The sequence below is a fragment of the Falco biarmicus genome, chromosome 6, assembly GCF_023638135.1.
Source record: "Falco biarmicus isolate bFalBia1 chromosome 6, bFalBia1.pri, whole genome shotgun sequence".
Taxonomy (NCBI): Eukaryota; Metazoa; Chordata; class Aves; order Falconiformes; family Falconidae; genus Falco; species Falco biarmicus.
Genome location: NC_079293.1, coordinates 34,343,384 through 34,352,803, shown reverse-complemented (window position 1 = coordinate 34,352,803; position 9,420 = coordinate 34,343,384). Strand labels below are relative to the sequence as shown.

Here is a 9,420-nt window from a genome sequence, read left to right as displayed (position 1 = left end):
GAGCTGTTGGCCCACCTGCCTCTTTCATTCTTCTTAATTGCAAAAGCAGGGAGGATCCAGCTTTGGGAGCAGAGCACCTGCTCTACTACTAGGGGACTAGGAAAAGCACTCAGAGGACAACAGCCAGAAAGAAAAATAGGGTAACGCTGCTTGCAACAACTCATGAATGTTTTGTGGGCTGCCTCTGCCTGTTTTGCTTTCCCTGGGACACAGCATGAAGTGCAGGGTGGGGCTGGGTAGGCTTATCCCGGCATTGCGCAGACTGCTGTCGGCATATGTGGGGCAGATCACTCTTCCACTGCTGTTCCCCCACGCAGGGGTGCAATGTGCCTCAGTACACAGCCAGGGCCAGCATGAGGTCAGGCTTTGCCCCTGCGTGCCCAAAACATTTTGTTTGTGGAGGAGGTATGAGCTGTACGATAGGCTCTGGGCCATCCTTGGAGCACTGCGAAGTTGGTCTCCTGGGGTAAGCTAAGTCAGGGACAAGGGGGCTCAGCCTGTCTCCATGCCACTGCCCAGCTTCTCAAAAAGCTAGGACAAGGGGTTAATTTTAACACTCTTTAATTATAATGTTGCTTTGAGTCTGCCAAACATCAAGGAAAAAGAACTTTTGCCTAGAAAAGTCACATAGGTTATGACATTTTATACCTTTAGCTGGTGCTTTATGAAGTTGTAACAAAGTATTCTGCAGCTAATGCTTCGTTCTGTACAATTTTACCAATAGAAAAACTAAAGATGTTGCAAAGAGTGAAGTGTTGAGATTGAAACTACTTCCATCTGTATGCTTTGGTTAAAGTTACAAACAGGTATGAATAAAAGGAAGGATGAAATGGATTGCACATCTTTTCCTGGCCTTCCAGGGGAAGTATGTATGGGAGATGGGGAGCAGGTTTTAATTCCATTTGGTAAATTTTCATTTCAGTTTGTATGAAGAGAAGAACTGTGTTTAAAGGCTTGGAGGACTCCTCCTGGTCCCAGATCATAGCTTCCTAATTACCCTTGTCAGTGATGCAGTCCGCTGATAAATTCATGACATAATAAGGATGTCCAAGAATCACTCTGAAGTAGTACTGTTCTCTTGAATGCAAATTGGATGAATCTACAGCTGTTGTCTTCCAGTTCTTAGCCCTTAGCCAAAATGAGTGGAAAGGCACTCTTATTTACACATACAAACTTCCTGTTTTGCGGTCCACTAACAGGATGTATTACGAGGGAAGAAGTTTTCCAGCTGAACTGGATTTCTGCCTGGAGCCAGCTCAAGCCAGTAGGCAAAGCAAGCTGCAGGCTGCAGGGTGTGGTGTGGTGCCTACTTTTCCTGTGCCAGGGACATGGGAATCGATTACTCCCATTAGGACAGCTATTTTCAGCTTCCCACTTGCAAAGCTCCTTGCTCCCAGTGTTACAGGAACAGCAAAGGTATAGGTGGGTGGCTGGGTGGTGGGTTCCTGCCCCAGCAGCTCCCGCAGGAAAACAAAGTGCTGCTCTTCCTGCTCGCCCTGCCTTTTCCATTTTCTGCTATGGATGCAGACTTACCCCTGGGCCCGCACCCCAGCACTGGTGGGTGCAGATGCACAAATGGCTGTTGGGACCTGATAGGAGATTAGCTGAAGACAGGGGTCCTTTACTGTAAGAGCGGGAGAGCTGACTGAAAAAGAACTTGAATTTTCCAGTATTAAAAATACATTATTTCAGCTTGATGGATTTTTTTGTTTTATTCTGCTTGACTAACTGCCTAGGAAGAGGAATGCACTGGAAACAGAAAAGGTACTTTAGAAGTCTGTGAAGCCTACAGATATAATTAAAGGTAAGCCCACATATGTATGAATACACTGTCGCTATTTATGTAATACTTTATGCAATACATGCATAACATTGACACCTACTTTTCAGTATTACAGTGCTCAACCATTTTGTTTATGCTCAGGAAGCAAGCTAGGATTTCCCTTCCTGACTGTATCTCCGGTGTTGTACATTTACTGCACTATGCCTTGTTGTTCTGAAGGCATGGTTGGCATAGAGTAAGGTTTGCATTCTCTTTGTGGAAATGGGGGCCAGTGCATATGTCTTCATGCCATAACGGTGAGTCAGAATGTGGGTCTTAACTAGCTCTGAGTAAATATGTCTGTGCTGCATTTTTGTATTCAAATGATGCGTCCAGTCATGTAGACGTATGTTATTGCTTGCGGTCAGCCCCCTTGCCACTGTGTAAGAAGAGAAAATTCTGGTGAGCTTCACGTATGGTTAAAATAGATGAAAAAATACATAGTCTAGTGGTTACACCACAAGAGCAAAGATGACCACAGATGTCCAGTATTACCCTAAGCAAAGTCCACTTGGTGCTGGGCTGCTCGTTGAGAACCTTATTAGAAGAACCTACTGCAGCTAGGAGCACCAATATATGATACGGCAATAGGCAGAAGGTGTTGATGAACCTAAGATGAGATAAATTATATAAACCAAAGTACTGTTGCAGATGTTTATTCTAGCTTATCCTCTGTACTATGGCTTGTCATTTTTGAAGATACAGAGAATTTCTAGTTCACGCAAGTTAAGTTGGTGAGACTTTATGCCACAAAATTAAAACTTACGGATATGCTTTTAGGATTCTTAGAATGTTTTTCCTTAGGAGAGGGGGAAAAAACCCACATTCTGCCCACTCTTTGTGGTTCTGACCTGGCTGAACTATCTTATTCTAAGTGCACAAAAAACCCCCACTGTCTCCTAGTCAGAGCTCTTGTGATTGCCTCCATTGCCTGGGATATTTCTTTGAACTTTTTTTCCCCTTTTTAGAAACTGGAGCATTTACTATTTTCTGCTTAATATATAAAATAAGCAAGAGTCAATTTGATGCTCTTCTTTGAGGTTTCATTCTTTGTACTGAGTGAAATATGCAATCTCCAGTTCTAAGAGGCACAGTCTGCATTCAGCATGAAGTTCCTGGAACTTAATTCTCCACTGGAAAGAAAAATATACTTGTATTGAGACACCCAGGTTTTTTCTTAAGATAAACGTTGATAGCCACTCTGTTGTCAACCAAGTGAATGGGAATGTAAAAAAACAGCTGGCGTTATCTCTGCCTTTGCCACTCCAAAGCTATTCACATTCATGTACACGAAGTGATGCCATTAGTTACTCTTGTTGTGTAACAATGTCTGTCTGGCGGTTGTGACTCTGAGGTATGTTTATGAAGTTTGTTTATACCTCAGCCAATTATGAGGGGGTGAATGACCTGGGGACAAAAGCTGTCTTGCCGGTGAAACAAGTCTTCAGCTGACACCTTCTTGGCCATTCTAGCATAGACTTACTTAGCAAAGCACTCCCACAAGACACACTTCTTTCTCAAAGATCTGTGCTGCAGGGCTGCGCGCTCTGTTCGCTGACACCTCCCCTCATGCATTCCCTTTAAACCTCTTGCAGAACAGCTTCTTTAGAAAAGCTGATCATGTCTACAGGTATGATGACCATGTAACTGAATGTCAAGTCAGCATCTCTGCATTTTAGAACAGTAATATAGTAATGAGCACATTCAAAAAATGGGATTAGTGGCTAAATTATAATTCAGCTGTGAATTTTCTCCTAGTGCTAAACTGAAGTGTTCTAATTTACACTAGCTCAGTATGTTATGCCAGTTGCTAGCTAGTCTGAACACTCCTCCATGCCCCACCCCCACCCCCCGATGGTCTTCCTTGAAGAAACACAGTTGCACAGACAAATGGGGGAAACAAATGGAAATACTAGCACAAATTTGAGCAATGGAACTGACTGGGCTTTTAATTGCACTGAGATCCTGGCTGTTGTCAAATGGGTTTACAGGAATCGTACTGAAGGAAGGCCTTTTTGGGCCAGCTTTTGTGTTAAATGGGATATTTTTGTGTCAGAAGAGAGAGGGTTGAAACAGGAATAGGCCGTGAAGTTTGTAGGAATTAAGGCAACAGTATCAGTACAATGAGATGCAGCAGGAGCTGAGTTAATGAACAGGTTACATGGTAGCAATAGCAATAACACAGAAAAGTCAACCCTGAGTTAGCATGGTGGATGGTTATGGCAGGGGAAGGCTGGGGTTTTGAAGCAATGGTGGGGCAAAAGGATGCGTGGATTGGAAAGCCACTCAGTAAGAGTCGGTGGCTTGTAAGCACATTCCCCTGAGGCCCTGGGCAGGGGCTAGCTAAAGGGGATGCTTGGCCCACTGGGCCAGTTCTTATCTCGGTAAACTCTCCTACATATTGTGGTCACTGCCTAAAACATGAAATATTGACGGTTTCCTATAGTGATGCATTTAGCAGCAAGTCTTGTGAATGTAGTACTTCAGACTCATGGATCTTTTAATTAATTAATTGTGTGGCTGTTGACAAAGTGGAATCCAGGGTTGTGCACTGAGTGACTAGATTTGTGACACAGTATGTGGGAAAATTAGTAACTTCAGAACAGGATCTGCTTCTCCAAATGCTCAAAACATACATCCAGATCAGTGTGTCTTACCGAGATGTAGCTAACAAGGGACACACTAAGGATATAAACCACCATTCCAGGGCCCTACTCTGAAACATGGACAGACAGCTCTAACTGCTTCCGATTGGAGTGCTGTCCTTCTGTGAAGGTGGCAGGTAGTTAACAGCAGCTGTTATTTCAGAGAACTGAGAGAGGCTCACCCATTTATGACTGCTCCTCTTAAGCAGTAGGATAGTAGTTAGACTGGGGATTAGACTGGAGATAGACTTGGTGTTTGGACTAGAGGATCATTAAAGGTCCCTTCCAACCCAGATCATTCTATGATTCTATGACTGCAAGGCCAGCAAGGCCATTAAGTAGAAGATAGGAGACTAAGATCCTGAATTCTTCCCTGCAGAACAGCCCAGCTGCAGCAGAGGGCAGCCAAAGTAGCCTGCTGGTTTTGGGGACTCGCTCTAAGGAAGTCAGAGCTGTGAATCTTGAGCAGAGGAATAAAATCTGGGTGCTCCCCAGTCCTGCGCATGAAGGGTGTTGTACACTTTGTTTTAAAAGAGTGCAAGCTTTTGTAGGGACCCATGTATTTTCTGGACGTGCTCTGAGGTGTGCCACATCTAGTTGTTTCATTTTCACAGAGGAGTACCTTGGTTTTAATTAATATAGGTTAATTATTTGCTACTCTGCTAGATCTAACAGCACTGCCTGTCAAGACTGCTGGGAGACGTGGATGTCGTGGCACAACAGAACAAATTTTTGTTCATGTACAGAGTTTTAGGTCCTGAAGTTTGTGGCTTTAGAGAATGTAGACACCTTCAGGATTAGACACTAGCTGAGGTGGGAGTGGTTAGGACTGCAGCTTTCAGTTTCTGTGAGTGCTCTTCAGTTAAGTACCTTGCCCAAGGTCTCACAGGAAGACTGTGGAGGAAGGCAACAGCATCCAGGCTTTCCTTATCCTTGGCTACCATTCTAAACTGTAGACTGTACCATTTGTTTAGTATTTTTCACTGAGGATGCTTATTCATAGAAAAAAACAAAGCATAACTGTGTTAATGGAGTTTATCTGAAACGTTTGGAGTGTAAGCAGAGCCCAGTCAGCTGTTAACACCTCCTTAAAAATAGGAATAGCTAGGAAAAGCATTTTGTAATGGAGTGATACTGAGTTAAACTATCTAAAGTATTAAGTACTTTTAAAGTTTCCACTCAGAACAAAGTTGAGAGAGACTTTTTTTGAACTGTTTTAGCATGAGACAAAAAAACTTCAGTGCCATCATTAAATTGGCGGTGGTGGTGGTGGAATATTTTTTGTCTTTCTTTTTTTAGAATATAACCAAGCCATTGCATTTCTCAGATCAAATCCCAAAGTGACTGCACTTAAACATTTTTGTTTTGTGATCAGGTTGGATTTTCCAGTACTGAAAAGCAAACCAATGTAGAGTTGTTCAAGCTTATGCTAATCAAATGCATGCTGTGTTCTTCCTGGACATTTAATGCTTTATACAAACACTGATCAGAATTATCCAGGACAAATATGGTCCCCAAAAGGGTCTGAGCAAGAGAGCTGGTGTAATGTAGACCAGCTGCTCCAAGTGTTCAGGATGCCAAGAGTGTAACAGGGTTTTCTCCAGTCCCAGCCAGTCTGCCTGAAGTGAAGGGCTAAGTTGGAGCCTGTGACTTGGAGGCCTTGTCTCCTCAAGTAAGCAAAGGAATTGGCTTTCCAGCCCTGCAGCCTCCCTGGAGACAGTCCAAAGGTGGCAGTGGGACAGGACACAGGATCACAGGGATTAGCCACACAAGCAGAGGCAGACTACAGACATCTGGGTACTTAGCTGACTAGTATTAAGCCAAAGAAATCATTTTCATTTCTTGGGAAAATGTTTCTATCTTTATCAGGAGCTGGGAACCTTCATGTTTTTAACCATGTCTATAAATACTGAAAACCGTGAGGGTTTTTTCCTTCGAGACATCTCTATTTTTAAGAACGCAGTTGGTAGTCCCAGACATCTCATCACCACAACTGCTGCTGCCAGCGGTAGCACCAGTACACGTGGTATTCCTGCACCCTAACTTGCCTGCTCTTCCCCTTCCATACCCAGAACAAGTCACCGGGACTGGCGGCGCCTGCCTCCCTTCTGCCTACGGAAAATACAGCCGGTAGCAGCATTCTGAACAGCTGCTGCAGGACAGACAACCGGGTTTCGTCTGAAGGTTTGATCTGTGGATAGCACCTGCGTGCTGCTTCCTGAAATGGAGCGCTCTCTAACCAGGCTCCTTTCAGAACGGTTAAAAAGGCAAACCTGTGCATTCACTTGTGAAATCCGCATTTCGAAACGTCACCGACAGGCAGAGCTCCCTCTCGTTTATCAGGGGCAACTAAATAGGTAGAATTTATGCTCGTATTGAGTGAGACGGCTTAAAACCATCACTAGCAAGGTTTTACTAGCATCCAGCACTGTATTTACCAAGAGCAACCACCCAGCTGTTATCACAGAGACAGCATTTAACTCTCTCGAGGGAAGGAAATAACTAGCTCTTTTCCCAAAATCATCTCGCAGCAACCACCGGCACAATAGTTAATTAATAACCAGGGTGATGCGTTTCTGTTTATTGTAAAACCACGGTAACCTCCCCCGCGGGCGGCGCTGAGCCTAAGGTCTCAGCCGCTACCGGGCGCCCCTGAAAACGGGCCTCGCCCTCCCCTTTGTCTCCTAACCCCGGGCCTCCGGCCGGGCACCGCCTCCACCGCCACTCCTCCCCGAAGGCGAAAAACGAAGGAAAAACCCCAGCGCAGAGCCCCCGCAGGAGCCCCGTCTGAGCGGCCCGTGCGGCGGGAGGGAACAGGGCTCGGAGCGGCCGCGCGGAGGGGCGGGGGCCCGGAGGCCGCGCTCGGGCTGGCCGGCGGCGCATGCGCGGCGCGCGGCGGAAGGGGCCGGGGGCCGCCACCTCCTTCTCCCTCGCCGCCTCCCTCCCGGGCTCGGGCGCGCATGCGCTGTGGCGGCGGCAGGGGCGAGCGGCGGCAGCGGCGGCGGCGGCGGGGGGAGGTTTGCCGCGCTCTCGCTGTCCCTCTCCCTCTGTGCGCGCCGGGCTCGCCCTCCCGCCATGTTGTTGTGAGCCCCTCGCGGCTGAAGGGGGGGAGGGGAGGCAGGAAGGAGAGGCGCTGAGAGGGAGGAGGAGGAGGAGGAGGGCGGCGGCGGCGGCGGCGGGGCGGCGGCGAGCGGGCAGGGGTGTCCCAGGGCCCGCTCCGGCTCCATCGCAGCGAGCAGCGCCGCCAGCCAGCCCGTGAGTACCCTCGGGGGCCGGGGCCGCGCCGGCTAGGCCGCGGGCGGGCGGAGCGGGCGGGCGGGCCCCCCCTTTTTCCAGCCCCCTTTTGTCTTCGGCCTCGGCTGCGCGCCGAGGGAGGGGAGGGGAGAGGGAGGGGAGGAGGAGAGCGGGAGGGGGCCATGTTGTGGCAGGTCACCGGGCGGCGCGGGGCCTGCTCGGCGGCCGCCCGCGCCTCGCCGCCTTTGTGTCCTCCCGGCTCGCCGGGGAGCGGCGCCGAGGTGGGGAGGGAGCGCCGTGAGGGGAGGCGGCGGCGGCGCCGTCGGTGTGAGGGGGGCGGGCGGAGGCGCCTCTGGCGGGGGCGGGAGCGGCATTGTGCTCAGGGCGAGCCGAGGGGAGCGGGAACCCAGCGCGCTGGAGGGGCGAGGTTGTGGCCGGGGGGAAGCGCGGGGGCCGGGCCCTCGGCGGCGGTGGGGGTCCAGGTGGGAGCGGTACCGGGGCGGGTGACGGGAGCTCGGGCAGGCCGGGGGGCGGACACGCGCCGCCGGGTGTTACAATGGGCTGCGGTGCGGAGCGCCGTGCGGCGCCGGGGGCACGGGGGCGGCGTTTCGGCGGCCCCGCGGACAATTGCGTGCGTGCAGGATTTGGGTAATATGGGCTTTGTTTAAACCTACCGAAAGCGTGAAAACTTGTGTTCTTTCTTTTTAGTGCTGTTAAGGATAATGACTGCTTTCTGAGGGTGGAGCGAGCAGACCAAATGCTTTCGGTAGTTGGTATCACACAATGAAGTGTTAGGTTTTAATTTTCCTTCAAACGTGTCTGTGCAGACTACAATAACAAAAAGTTGAGAAAAATGCCAGCTGCCCTGAGTGGATCTTGCTTACAACTAACAGTTCGGGTTTTAATCTCCTTGGCAGTCATTGTGCAAAGATTTTTTTTTTTTTTTTTGGCATTGTTCTCTTTCGCGTATTTCATAACCTTACCCTCCTAATTCCTTGAGAGAAATTAATACACTCGGGATGCCTTATATTCTTCTGAGTTACTGTTCGAAGCAAGATGGCTTAACACCAAAATGTGTAGCGTGCTTTATATGTGATGTGATAAAGAGGTTATATCAGCTGATATTGGGATGCTTTTTTCTGGGTAATGTAGGCATGTATTAGCTATGTAGGTTGTTGCAAATGAGAATCGGTAAAACTATTGCCTAATTGTCATTTTGGTGCTACGTGTTAAGAAAATACTTTGAGATTTATTTTAGTTTCTCTTTTGCTGAAGTCTTTGCTGCATCTTGACTGAGAGATCAGGCCTTCTTAGTTACCACGAGTTGATGGTATAGCTGTTCGGGTATGTGGGATATGAATGCATTTGAAATATAATCACTATCCCATGCTTTTTTACATGAAAAACGTAGTATTTTGTTGTATTTAGTCACGTCTAGGTTTAAAACTGAATGTTGACAACAGTCGCAGTTTTGTTGAGAAGCTGAGAGAATTATTGTCTACCTTTCTCTAGTCTACAACTCAGTTTTGTGTCAGTGTGAATATAAATGTCTTTGGCAGGTGGGAGAAGGAAACTTAAAAAAGGGAAATGGTAATTTAGTGGCGCTATAGTTTGGGTTATGTATGTAGAAATGGCACTAAATCACCTGACAGTTTTCTGAAGTGTTCAGAGAGTTGAAAATTTGGAATTTGTCCCAGTAGAATGGTTAGTAGGCAAATG

General features: G+C 47.8%; 1 protein-coding gene across 8 annotated transcripts in view; it reads left to right on the top strand.

The window, feature by feature from the left end:
- Nucleotides 1-1,626: 1,626 nt before the first annotated feature.
- Nucleotides 1,627-9,420, top strand: part of PUM2 (pumilio RNA binding family member 2) — a 73,597-nt gene continuing 65,803 nt past the window's right edge. The window contains exons 1-2 of one of the 8 annotated variants that reach the window (XM_056342229.1): nucleotides 1,627-1,804; nucleotides 6,540-6,651. The gene's annotated coding sequence lies outside the window, so the exon portion shown is untranslated. Of the gene's footprint in view, nucleotides 1,805-6,539; nucleotides 6,652-7,448; nucleotides 7,551-7,590; nucleotides 7,723-7,923; nucleotides 7,983-9,420 lie in introns of those variants that run through there. The other 7 variants (XM_056342230.1, XM_056342225.1, XM_056342224.1 and 4 more) reach the window with 7 other exon arrangements.